This window comes from Schistocerca serialis, chromosome 6 (genome assembly GCF_023864345.2).
Source record: "Schistocerca serialis cubense isolate TAMUIC-IGC-003099 chromosome 6, iqSchSeri2.2, whole genome shotgun sequence".
Taxonomy (NCBI): Eukaryota; Metazoa; Arthropoda; class Insecta; order Orthoptera; family Acrididae; genus Schistocerca; species Schistocerca serialis.
In genome coordinates this window covers 325,008,629-325,023,313 of record NC_064643.1, presented here as the reverse complement: position 1 = coordinate 325,023,313, position 14,685 = coordinate 325,008,629, and positions in this window count along the sequence as shown.

Here is a 14,685-nt window from a genome sequence, read left to right as displayed (position 1 = left end):
CACTTTAAGGTTTATACGATACGACTGAACTTGTCAAAAAGTTTTTTGTTGTAGTAATCAGTCTGTTCGTTAATTAAGTGATCTGTGTGTTTTTGAAATGATTATATATCTCAATTTCTTATAATATATTCACTTTCTTACCTTCTTTTTATGGCACAGAATTTTTGAGACTTATAAATATCGGTGTGTTTACTATTCCTAAGAAAGATGTGAAAGCAAATGGATTGTTATTAGGTTTTGTGTGTTCGTGAAACAGGATCCGAATGTTCCTCGCCATCTGTTTCGTATATACATCTTCCAATTGTCAAAACTTATCTTATACATCCCTGATCTTGTCAGTCGGTGTACCCTTTTGTTCGTGTGTCCAATGATATTCTTAATTAATTTTCCTGTCTAAAATCGTATTCTGTTTTAGTGTTTTTGAAGAGGTACCATATTTTGTTAGAAAGATTCACGCTGCATGGGATCGCGGTGTATGTAAGCTTTTCTTTTACTAATGTTTCTTTTTCTAACTTAATTTAATTTTTGGAAGTTTCTCGTTGGTATTTCCGTTTCTGATCATATACTTTGTTTACGATGTTCGGCTTGTAACCATTTACTATGGGTAAATGATAAAAAGTTGCGAGCTCTTTATCGATTTTATCTTTGTCAAGCAGAAGTTTAATAAGCTGGGAAATAGTTGGGTGAAAATATGATTTCTTATGGGAATTAGGATGCGAAGATACATTGTGTATTAATCAGTCTGTAGTAGTTGGATTTGGGTGAATGTCAAACTCGTGTTTGTAATTATTGCTCAGTATTTTAGTGTCGAATAAGTTGATGCTATTGTTAATCTCCAATTCACTAGTGAAATTTCTTTTTAGATGCATAGAATTTAATTGTTACTGCATATGACTGATTTTTTTGAAGGGAACTATTAAATAGGACTAATGTGACATCAATATACCGCTCACAGTAGGTCACCTTGTCTGAAGTTGGTTTATATTGCTTGAAAAATTTCCTTTACAGATGATTTACGATTATGTCTAATAGTGTACTCGCCCGACAATTATCCATCGCTAAACCCTCATGCTGTTTGTATATCTCGCCTTGGGAACTAAAATAGTGTTAAGACAAAGTTGGCAGTAAAAGCTTACAAGGCTCACGTGTTTCCCCCCAAACTAGAGCCTTTTTATGTTTAATTAAATTTTCTTTAGTAATTTGAATGACTAAATAATATTAATAACAGGATAACTGCACAACGCGTCGACACCTCCAGGTATAATTTTAGGCTGTCCACTGTAAAATATTATTTTTGTATGTCAATAAGCCAAAATTGTTGTCTCTTTGGTCTGGTTCTTTGTCGACCGCGCTTGAAAACGGCTTATAACGCCGAAGTTGGCCAGTCATGCACGGTACTATAAATTGTATACTTGTGGAAAAACAGCGGGGTAGGAAATCTCAAAATGTCCATTAAAAGATTAGAGTGCTCTCATGATTTACTCGTAAAGGTATATAGCTTTACGTCAAATGTTTAAAACACAAGTCAAGTACTAAAATTAAAAGCTGTGTATATAACTTGAGGCAAGGCAACTCATAATGCTCAAATTACCCAGACTGTATTCATCCTTTACTTGAGAATGAAAGCACTTTGCAACTTCCAACAATTTTACCCATAATTTCAAAACTGTTTCTCTCGGTTACCCCATGGAAAATAACGAAAGGAAAAAAAAGTTTAGCTCTTACTACATTTTAGCTGTTACAGTAAAACTTCAGCATCAGGAATGAAGTTTTAATTTATTACTTCTGTACTACTAATTCGATTCGAAACATATTTTCATTTTGCAGAGAGTAGCTACATATACTATTGAATGTACTTGCAAAATTATATCATTGTACGACACATACCTCAGGTCACATGGAGTCATAAACATTGAGTCTGCGGGTGAATAAACTAACAGAATCAATATAATAAGGATTTCCAGTTTGAGCCATAAAGGTTTTACGCGCTTGACGTCAAATATTTAATACATTTACTTATTTGTAATGAAAGCAGATGTCTGAAGCTGTTTCGTACATAAGGGTTCCATTCTTTAAAGAATCGAGTGTGGGGTGTTACTGGTTTTACATAGTCTATAGCACATTTTTTACATGTTATTGAAGGTTGCATGAGTTAAATAATACAACGAAATGTTTTGCTGATTTTTGAACTTAGCAGAACTGAATTCTTTATTCAAATAGTATATGGGACCTTTTCCTCGTATATTCTACCAGAAATGGATTGCAGCACTATCTGAAAAATGAAAACAAATTTCTCTAATTGGCTTTCCAAAACAACAGCTTGTTCTCTATTTTTCCTTTTCTTATATATCAATATTATTTTTGACACAGCCTTAGTATTTCGACAAAAGTATAACGAAGGGTTTTAACAGAGTGTTATCTCGAAGACCAACGTGGTGGACAAAGATTTTACTAAGGTACAAGAAGATACCGAAAGTTCCCATCTTTTAATACTATGACTGAAGGAAAGATAAAACGTTTATATTGTATCACAAAAGGACCTGACTTCTTGAATTCCACGTGCAGGATCGTTAAGTCCTAAACTGCTGGCCATTCAAATTGCTACACCAAGAAGAAATGCAGATGATAAACGGGTGTTCATTGGAGAAATATATTATACTAGAACTGACATGTGATTACATTTTCACGCAATTTGGGTGCATAGATCCTGAGAAATCAGCACCCAGAACAACCACCTCTGGCCGTAATAACGGCCTTTATATGTCTGGGCATTGAGTCAAACAGAGCTTGTATGGCGTGTGCAGGTACAGCTGCCCATGCAGCTTAAACACGATACCACAGTTCATCAAGAGTAGTGACTGGCGTATTGTGACGAGGCAGTTGCTCGGCCACCATTGACCAGACGTTTTCAATTGGTGAGAGATCTGGAGAATGTGCCGGTCAGGGCAGCAGTCGAACATTTTCTGTGTCCATAAAGGCCCGTACAGGACCTGCAACATGCGGTCGTGCATTATCCTGCTGAAATGTAGGGTCTCGCAGGGATGGAATGAAGGGTAGAGCCACTGGTCGTAACACATCTGAAATGTAACGTCCACTGTTCAAAGTGTCGTCAATGCGAACAAGAGGTGACCGAGACGTGTAACCAATGGCACCCCATACCATCATGCCGGCTGATACGCTAGTATGGCGATGGCGAATACACGCTTCCAATGTGCGTTCACCGCGATGTCGCCAAACACGGATGCGACCATCATGATGCTGTAAACAGGACCTGGATTCATCTGAAAAAATGACGTTTTGCCATTCCTGCACGCAGATTCGTCGTTGAGTATACCATCGCAAGCACTCCTGTCCGTGATGCAGCGTCAAGGGTAACCGCAGCCATGGTCTCCGAGCTGATAGTCCATGCTGCTGGAAACGTCGTCGAACTGTTGGTGCAGGTGGTTGTTGTCTTGCAAACATCCCCATCTGTTGACTCAGGGATCGAGACGTGGCTACACAATCCGTTACAACCATGTGGATAAGATGCCTGTCATCTCGACTGCTAGTGATACGAGGCCGTTGGGATCCAGCACGGCGTTCCGTATTAGCCTCCTGAACCCACGGATTCCATATTCTGCTAACAGTCATTGGATCTCGACCAACGCGAGCAGCAATGTTGCGATACGATAAACCGCAATCGCGGTAGGCTACAATCCTACCTTTATCAAAGTCGGAAACGTGATGGTACGCATTTCTCCTCCTTACACGAGGCATCACAACAACGTTTCACCAGGCAACGCCGGACAACTGCTGTTTGTGTATGAGAAATCGGTTGTAATCTTTCCTCATGTCAGCATGTTGTAGGTGTCGCCACCGGCGCCAACCTTGTGTGAATGCTCTGAAAAGCTAATCATTTGCATATCACAGCATCTTCTTTCTGACAGTTAAATTTCGCGTCTGTAGCACGTCATGTTCGTGGTGTAGCAATTTTAATAGCCAGTAGTGTAAATTTAAGTTACGTGCTACACAACGCACATATTTTTCAGTGCTGTGTCTTTATGGAAATCTCCTAACATTATCGGTACAACCGTCATAACCCTTTTCGTCTACTGCACTTAGTATTTCCTCTTCTCTTCCTAATGCCCTTTGACCTTTTATTTCAGGAAAGCCCAAAAAGCTTCATTCATATTCACTTCACAAAGCTTTCCAGTAACATCATACGGAAGTTTAACATACCTAAATAGCTTGGTTAATTGAGCTTTTTTTGTAATGTCCTGTGTAATACCTGATATAGTAGAGAAGAATGTTGCAGCTTGGCAGCTTTAATGTCATTAATAATTTCTTTTCACTAACTCATTTTGAATTTACAGGCTAAGATGATTTTGGGGATATTTGGTTTATTTTTTAGTTCGCATAATATCTGATCGTACTTTGCGATAAGTTCGATAATCGCTGAAAATTATCCACTGTTTGACTTTCCAGTTTCCACCCTATGCCCCCCCCCCCCCCAAACAAAGCTATTTTATTGGATGCCAGTATTAACATCACATTCACAACACGGTCAACGACCTGTTTCGATGTGTTTTCACTTTTCTTTAGTTCCACATCCACGAACGCGTCGTTACTACAACACAATATGTTATTGAATAATTGACATTTTTGTCGAAGGAAGGTGCGACAAAAGTTAAATACTTAGAAGAATGTACATAATATAATCTCAGCTATATAGACAGCAAGAAAGAATAATTTTATACCTACAAGTGATATTTTGATAATTTTCATTGTTGTCATTGTTTAAACTGCTTGACAATCGCTCTTTACACCAACGACTCTTTCTCGACGATGGCTTCCTAGCATAAAAATCACTCTATGTTAATCGCCGCAGAATGGTTGTGTCAGAGACACGTCTACCGGTAGCAGGTGCAAGCTCTACGGCGATTTGCCTAGGAGTGAAATATCTGTTCCTTTTTACCACTAGTGCTGCGGACCGATCCTCTTGCGACGCGGTGGTCCATTTACGACCACCGACATTGGACAGGAATAGTCGCAGGCAATCATGGACTACGTGAAACACAGTTCATATGTAACAGAGGTGGAATGTTATAACGAAAAATGGTACAGATTTCACTATATGGAAAGCAGGATAACAGATAGAAATAACGTTCATGTTTGACACAAGTCAGACTCCGACATAAAGGACTGTGCCCTCCTCAGCACTAATACATATTTTGCGCCTGTCACGCCGAATGTCGCACTAATCGGTTACACGACAACCTTCGTCAAACACCGTATTGCATGAACTGCCGAGTGCATACCAGTGGGGGATACAGAGAAACTTCAAGGACGGGGCGCTAAAGGTATCTTGAGCTGCCTTTACTTTCACCGTAATAAAAAATAATCAAGTCACATGCAAAGTTTAAGACAGTTTTATTTAAACTGATTACACACATATACAAGACAATTCCATCTTATGATATAAAAGAGTTACAATCGTGGTTCTCTTCCTTGAATGATGAATTCTATGCGCCTTCTTACTGGTGAATTTGTTAATTACACAGTATGACAATCAATGTCAGCGTGAGTGTTCAACAGAGCTAAGCCATTAAGTCGATCCTCCTTCATTATCGTCCTCAGCCATGTCTTTGTACGTCGCAATGTTGAAAAACTTCTTTCTACTGTTGCAAATAGATGCAGGTAGACAAGCAAATATTTTGTGCAGCGTGTGCAGAGTAGGATAGTCAGATCTAGAACAAAAAGACAACGCTTGCATAACAGAATCACGATCATTAAGGACGTTTATTCTCGTTTGCTAGTACTGAAGAATCTCTCCCATTAGTGTCTTTTTAATCACAAAGAGTGATTCTTCTTCAAAGAATGATAGTTCACTTAAGAACTGATTATGTATGTGGCTCGGTTGTTTTGAGAACATTCCCTGCCAGAATGTTCGCTTCCAGACTTTCATGGAGTGTGAACAAAAACCTACTGTGAACGCACAAGCCAATATGTATCTTACGACATATAATATAAGGGCGAGTTTCCAATGATGACGTATCCGGCAATTTATGTGTGTGCATTCGATAGAGGGCCTATATAGTAACAACGCGTTTTTAGGAATCTTCTCGAAAGTCACTATTACCGGAGATATATGCATCAATAGTGTTCCGTAACTAAATCGTATTACGAGTTAGGTATGGGAAACTATTGTTACGTTATTAGTAAAAATATTGTTACGAATCGCGTAACAACATTTTTACTGAGAAATTACTATTAATACTTCATAATCAACTGATCACTTTCACTCAAGACTAATCTTCACACTTGCCCTTGCTACAACTAGAACTTTTTACTTATTCCTTCTTCAGTCTTAATATTACTGCTTCTGCATGTAAACTAGCTTCCTATTCAGCGAATAGTCCGTATTTATAATGCTACTTCGAAGGTTCTCTGTACAAGAAAACAGTAGAATATTCGCGACTTTTCTCGATCAAATGGCAGACAGAATAACGTATCGAGATCACTAGAATGGCCGCGACTTTTCTCGTAGGTATGTGCTAGCTATCTATGTGCCAGACAGAAACGTATAAAATACGTTGACGCGGACGCGCGTGCTACGTAGGAAGGTACAACTACTCGATAACTCGATTCAGTCGAGTGGTTAGCGCACTGGAGTCGCATTCGGGAGGACGACGGTTCAATCCCGTGTCCGGCCATCCTGATTCAGGTTTTCCGTAATTTCCCTAAATCGCTCCAGGCAAATGCCGGGATGGTTCCTTTCAAAGGGCCGACTTCCTTCCCCATCCTTCCCTAATCCTATGAGACCGATGACCTCGCTGTCTGGTTTCCTCCTCCAAAAAACAACAACAATCGATTCACTCGAGTCAACTGACGAAAGAAACGAACGGGCTGAATGGCTGGTGCGGCGCGGGTGGCAAAGCGGGTGGCCACGCAGGGCGGAGGGGAAGGGGGGGGGGACGCCCCCTGAGCCCCCCATACGACCAACAGATAACGCTTCGTACGACACAAAATCAATAAATAGCAAAGGCGGTGTTCTGTATAACAAATGCTCAATATGTCAGCCACCATTCATCAACAATATTTGTTATCAAGGGGCAATGTTATGGACAGCACTGTATAGCATATCAGTAGAGATGTATGAGATTGCCGTCAGATATTGTTTAACATCCGTAACGAGGTCGGACGATCGTGGTAGACTTGTGACTTTAGGTAACCCCACAACCAGTAATCGCAGGGATTGAGGTCTGAGGATGAAGTGACGGCTATGAAAGCGATCCTCGTCAAACGATGTGCGCAAGAAATCTGTCACATATGTAACAATATGAAACGGTTATGTTTGACCTCTGCTTAAGACAGTTTTGCTACTCACGGCACATGTTCGTTGAAAGCATCGATGATGGCTGTTAATCAGTTGAAATCGATTTGCAAAAGTGAATAAATAAACATGATTTTGCGACTGGTTGCTGCTTATTTGGTAATTTTAATAATAACATGAGACGGAGCGATATCCTACTTAAAATTCGTACCTTCCAGTAGATGTTTATCGATCTTTGTGATCATTTTCTTCACAGCGACCCTTATCACAGTACGTTTACTCATACTAATACCCTTCTTACGGAGATAAGATCGAAAAGTAGCAGTAGCGGATCCTCCCTTCTGATAGGGAAGCTTCACTACACTGCCTTTTCTAGCGCATCTGAATCCTTCTCTTTTTTTCCCTTTATTGTTATTTTTATAGCTGTACAAACAACAGGTAGACTGGCAACAGCAGTTTACACCGCTCTTCAGCCTCAGAGTTAACAATTATAAAACATATAGAAGACACATAAGAGATTGAACAAAGGCGGGTAAAAAACAGTAGATACAGAACATAAAAAACACGAAGCCGTTCACACTAGACGAAAAACCACTAAAACTGTCACACGATGCAAAAACACTGATGAGTTCGACGGCACATGTGAACGTTGAAGCGTGACGGCTGACACAAACACGACGGCACACACACGAGAAACTGATGGCGATGATATCCGGCGCGGGAATGTCCACGTAGCGTGTACGAGTCCGGGGAAATGCCAAGATGTGAAGAAGGGGGAGGGGGAGGGAGAGGGGTGAGCAAAGATGCCAATGGCAGAGGAGACGGGAGTAGGAGCGGAGGAATGGGGGTAGGGGAAGCCCAGGGGATGAGTGGGGAGAAAGGGAGGAGCGAGGGAAGGGGGAGAGAAGGTATAGCGGGTGCCCACAGGAACAAACACAGGAAGAGGGAGGGAGGATCAAAGTTGGTAGGAGGGGTAGATGGAGGAGAGAAGGGCATCATCAGGGAGGGGGAGCTGGCGGAATCCACCTTGGGAGAAGGTGTGGAGAGTGGAGAGATGGAGAGTAGGTGGGACGTGGAAGTACAGGCGCAGCAGTGGACAGGGACGGGAGAGGATGGGAGAGACCAGCGGGTGAGGAGGATCGAGTTTACGGGAGGTGTAGAGGATCCGTATCTGTTCGAGGAAAAGGAGGAGGTGAGGGAAGGGAGTAAGGTCGTACAGGAGTGAGGTGAAGGAGAAGGTCATCGGAAGAGAAGGACAACCGAAAGCCACACTGGGTAATGGGAAGGAGGCGATGCTGGCAGAGATGCTGGTGGATGCGTCGGGTGAGGATGGATTCCAGGACCTTGCTGAAGACTGAGGTAAGGCTGATGGGATGGTAGGAGGAGACGACGGACGGCAGTTTACCGGATTTAAGGAACGTCAGGATACTGGAGGTTTTCCACAGGTTGGGGTAGTAGCCAGTGAACAGGACTACATTGTAGAGCCTGGCCAGGGAAGAGAGGAAAGAGGCAGGAGCTTCACAAAGGTGGCGATAGGTGACACGATCATGACCAGGAGCGGTGTTGTGTTTTGTGTGGAGTGTAGTGATGAGATCCTGTGTAGTGATAGGGGCATTGAGTTCTATGTGTGCAATGTTGTCCAAGTACTGGAAACCAGGTGCGAGGGGAGGGACAGAAGTGTCAGTTCGATCGTGGACATCTGGGAAGAGGGAGTAATCGAACTGGGAATCGTCAGGCATGGTAAAGACATTGGAGAGGTAGGAGGCAAAGTGATTGTCCTTACTAATGGCGTCAGGGAAAGGTTGGTTGTCATGAAGGAGAGGATAGTAGGGGGGAGGGGGTTAGATCCGGTAAGGTGGCAGAAGGCTTACCAGTACTTGGAAAAGTTGATAGGAAGGGTAGCGTTGAAACGGGTGCATGTCTGTCGCCAGTCCCGGCGTTTCTTAGCCGCCAACAAGTTACGGATGTGTCTCTGGAGTTGCTGGTGGCGGAGGAAGGCACGGTATAGACGGTGGAATTCATGGAGGAGGAGGACGGCCTGTGTGGGTAAGGTAGGACGGTGGGGGTGGATGGTGACAGAAGCGACGTGGGCCTCCACAGCCTCAGACAAGGTCTGCTGGAGAAAGGAGGCGGCATGGGTAATATCGTCAGGGTGGCGGTGGGTGAAGAGGTGGCCATCGACCTGGGTGGAGAGGGTATCCCGATAGTCATACCAGTTGGCACGGGAATAATCATGGACGTACTTTGGGGGAGGGTCATGACGGGGGTTGGGGCGGGGGCGACGATCATCTGAAATGGTGAGGAGGACAGGAAGATGGTCACTACCAATAGGGTCCAGGACATCCACAGTTATGCGGCCAAAGAGGTTAGGGGAAGAGTGGATGACATCAGGAGTGGAATTGGATTTGGGGCGGGTGTGCTGGGGAATGGGGTTGAGGTCGCCTTGGAGGGAGGAGAGGAACCGATGCCACCACCATAACTGGGTGGCGGAACGACTATGGATGTTGAGGTTGGTGGTGATCTCATAAGAGGAGAAGGTACGGTCAAAGTGGGAGAGCAAGTCAAAAGGAATAGGGGTGTTAGGGTGGACATAAATGATGGCGCAGGTGATGGTAAGGCCAGGGAAGAAGAGACTAAGGATCAGGTGTTCGGTGGGGTCGGGAAGAAGTGGTTGGAACCAAACTGGGATCTGGCGGTGGTGACCAATGGCAACTCCGCCATGCGCTATCGGGAAGGGATCGTCGGAGTGGTGAAGGAGGTAGGGCGATGTGTGTAGGGTGTGGTGGGGCTGAAGAAAGGTTTCATTGAGGATGAAGGCATCCACGCAGTGGGTGGCGAAGGTGTGCATGAAGAGGTTCTTGTTGGCGGGAAGGGAACGAATGTTGTTGAACAGGATATGCTGCTGTCGCGCCATGATGGGGATTTAGACGAGGGTGTCGAGACGGGAGAAGGTGAAATGGGCCTGGTTGTGGGAGTAGGTGGCATACATTTTAAGGTGGAAGAGGGAACAGGCGGTGAGGGATATCTGTTGGAGGCTGTGAGGGCGCTGGAAAGGGTGGACATTTTGCAGAACAATGGTGAGGAACCTGATGATGTCCTCATCGAGGGGGGGGGGGACGGACGAAGGGAATTGCCAGGAGGTTTGGGAGCGTCCAGCAGGTGGACAGGGACGGTGAGTTCAGGAGTGGTCGGAGGGGGTCGGGCTTTACATTTTTGGGAGTACAGGTATTACAGGAGGGAGGGGACTGAAGGTTAGGGCCAGAGGAAATTCACTTGCTTACAGTGTGGGCAGGTGGGGGCCTCGCAGCACTTAGCTGTTGTGTGTGCATTGCAGCACATACACCTCTGGCAGCAGAGGGATAGAGGAGGGGTATGGGAGGGGTCGACCTTGTATCTCTGGTTGAAGAGGAGGGCACCCTCCTTCAGGAGGCGGTCAATGGAGGGGGCATCCTCTGAGAAAACCCACATAAGGCGGGTGGGGCTGGCGGAGTTAAAAATGCGATGGACAGCCTGCACCTCCAGCGCGGGATGTGCCTTGAGCTCCGCCAACACCTCCTCCTCCGTGATCGTCAGACTAAGCCGAGTGATCATGGTGGTGAGGGTCGGCAGGCAATGCGGGGGTTGGGGTTGGTGGGTAGGAGATGGGGAAGGAGCAGGGCTGAGGGAGGCATTGGGGTCAAACCAGGTGATGCGGATGCGGGAGAGGATGTCAGTATGGAGGGTGGGGCTGGGGGAGGAGATGAGAACGGAGTCTCTTTGGGGAGTGAGGAGGGAGATGGGGGCTCCAGGGAAGTGTTGGCAGAGGAATAGAGAGAGGTTCTGAGCCTCAAGGAGGGAAGGATAGGGATGAGCGAGGAGGTATTTGTAGGAAGAAGGGGGGAAGGAGGATGAGGAGGAGGCGGTGGCAGAGGGTGCAGGGCCAGGTGGGGAGACATCCATGGCATCCTGGGGGGGGGAAGGAGGATGGGGCGGGGCCTTTTTCGGAGCTGAGGAGGTGGTGGTGCGAGTCGGGCGTTTGAGGGCAGCGAAAGGGTGAGTAGTGATATGTGGGACGGGAGCAACAGGGAGGTGGTGGGAAGTGGCAGACCCCGGCGTGGACGCAGTAGTTGGCGCCGGAGATGGCGATGGTGAAGGCGACGGCGATGGTGATGACGGTGATGGCAAAGGCGAAGGCGAAGGCGATGGGGAGAGATGGGCACATGCAGTGGCCCTTCGGGCCACCACTCTAGCTGGAGCTGCAGTGACAAGCTGGGGGGAGTGGGGGGAAAGGATCAGAGGTGGGGGTGCAGGAGAAAGAAGCTGGGGAGGGGGTGACGAAGAGTGAGGGCGAAGGGAGAGTTAGAAGAAGAGGGATGGAAAGATGGGGGGGGGCGACTGGGCACACCATGTAATGGTGGTGGTGGTGGCAGAGGGGGAAGTGTGAACTATGCGGTAATGGTGGTAGTGGTAGTGGTGGTAGGGGCTGACATGATGACAGGTAGGAACTAAGACAGTACAGGATGAAGACAAGAGAGGAAAACTGGGAATGGACGAAGACGGACGAAGATGGACGAAGATGGACAAAGACGCGTGCCGAAGTCCCACGCTGCTGGCGCTGGTGCTGGCGACTACTGGCAGGAAAGCTGTAGCTGCTGCTGCTGCCGCTGATGGCTGGACCGCTGCTACTGCTGCTGCTGCTGGTGTTGCTGTGGGCTGGACCACTGCTGCTGGCTGGCTGGACAGCTGCTGCTGCTGCTGCTGCTGCTACTGCCGGCTGGACCGCTGCTGGCTGGCTGGACCACTGCTGGCTGGCTGGACCGCTGCTGCTATCTGCTGGCTGGCTGGCTGGCTGCCGGCTGGCTGGCTGGCTGGCACCTGCAAACCTAACACTTCGATTAGTGACAAAGCACGAATCGAAGGGTGGTAGTCATTGCGTGGTACCGCCGGAGATGTGACTCCCTCTCTCACTACTACTCGTTTTACAGACGATTCTCAGGCGGCGTCCCTGACTTTTTGCTGTCCAGCGCCATCTATTGGCCAGTTTTGGGTTCATTTTTCACCTTATTGAAACCAAAAACGAGTGCAACAACTAGCCAACTTATCATTTCAGACACTGAGTCGAGTTTTACCTTTTTACCTACACTATTCCGCGCATTGGTACATTTTCAAATGTTAACGGACTTTTGGGTCACACAACGTTATTAGCAAAAATTTCGTGGCGTTCTTGACCGATTTATTTCAGATTTTTACATGATACTCTAATAAACCTTCGGATGAACATAGGCTACATATTTTGTAATATTATGTGGTATATAGATACTACACTATATAAAGAGGGAAAGTTCTTAGCAAAAATCTATAAAGGTTCTTGACCGATTTATTTCAGATTTTTACACGATTCTGTAATAAACGTTCTGAAGGACGTGTATACTGTCATAAGTTTGGAGTTTTATATATATATATATATATATATATATATATATATATATATATAAAACTCCAAACTTATGACAGTAACTGAAAAGTTTGTGAGACAAATGTTGCATGGGACACTGGGGGCCATAATATGACGTTGGTTTTTTGTTGCTAGGTGGAGTCGCATCAGAGATATGAAGATCAACTTTGTTTTTTTTTTTTAAATGGGATGCTATAGTTTGGTACTTATTTTCTGTTTGCGGCTATTGAGGCGAATACAATGATGTGTAACATTAAGGTCTTTGAAGGTCAGTGAAGGTCAAAAAGGTGGCATGAACGTCCATTTACAGAAGGTGTTCGAAGTGATGACGATTGATAACAGTGCAGTGCTGCAATCTTCTTACCTTGGATTGAGTGGTATTCCTTATCACTTCGGCGCTTATCGAAAAACAAGCTCTGACCATTCTCTCTCGTATATCGTCCAGATAGTAAATATTCGCGGAATACAGCTTATCCATCTAATGAGCCATTGACATGTAAACGCCATTCGACGGTTTCGCAATACAACACTAATATGAGTGGTAAGACTAGTATTGTCGAATCAATCGAATGTGAATGATGTATTCCTTCGAAGAACAAGCCGATATACTTCTCATTCAATGAGAATGCCAACGAAATTCAGTGAGAGCTAGAGACATACACACTGAAAGATATCCTCAAAGTACTCACCCTACACGTCGTACATTCAAATACGTGTATGATAAATTAAGAACAACTGGATCTTTAATGCATCAGAAACATATCCAGCAAATGAATGTTACTAATGAAGAATCGGAAATTGGTACTTTTGCCCTGTGGTTCGAGATCCTTGTGTTAGTTCGCCTCAAATCGCAAGGGAATCTGGCATGAGCCAGACTAGTGTTGTTCGTGTTGTAGAGCACAAGGGGTTATTTTTAGGAAATACGGTGCGCAATTGTGATTTAGTGTGTTTCAGTGCGCGTTGCGCCAGTCTCGTGGCAAACGGCGGACGAAGGCTGTACCAGCGCGTTATGCAGGTGACACAGTTTTGCAACGAGAATCAGTATGTGTGTACGTGCACGGCAGCCATCAGAACGCAGCATTAGCAAAATTACGCAGGCGCGGGCCGCGTGTGGCGCGGTTGCGTTAGCCAACTCATCGAGAACCTTCTAATAAATAAGCAGCCGCGTAACCGGCGGATTCAGCAGCGGCGTGCACTATTTAAGGGCATCAGAGTTGGACGTCGGCATTCGGTTCGACCGACTGGGCGTTCGGTCGCTGTCACGTTGTCGTCATCAGTGACGCTGTCTCCGAGGACCGGCTGGTGGGGGGCGTAGCCCGCTGCTGCACCGGCGACTCCCGGCGTTGTCACGAGCGAGTTAGGCCGGGCCTCGTGCTGCTGACCTCCTACTGCCTGCGAAGCCGGTAACCGAGCGCGGCGTCGCGTTCCCCGGACTGCGCGCATCAGCACGTCTCCACCACGACACAAGCGGTGGGGCTGAGCTTGCAGAAAGTGTATTGGGAGAACCAACAACAAAGAGGAAGACTGCTAAAAACAGCCACCTTCTTCTACCCAGCCATGCCTTACAACCCCGAGCATGTCACCCGCTCCGGTCATCCTATTACAGTGTTCTGCATCGCCATAAATATCATCCTCACCATATCAGTCTCCACCAAGAATTAACTGGTACGGTTTGTATGTGTCGCATTGAATTCTGCGGATGGGCTCAACTTCAGATTCAGAGGGATGACATATTTATTAATTTGATTTTATTTACTGACGAGGCTACATTCACTTACCATTGAAATGTTAATTTACATAACGTGCATTATTGGGCAACTGAAAATCCATGTTGGCTGCGGCAAGTTGCACACCAAAAACCGTGGTCGGTGAATGTATGGTGTGGGGTTCTGGAGGAGAGAATTATAGGACCCTATTTCATCGAAGGAAATCTTAATGG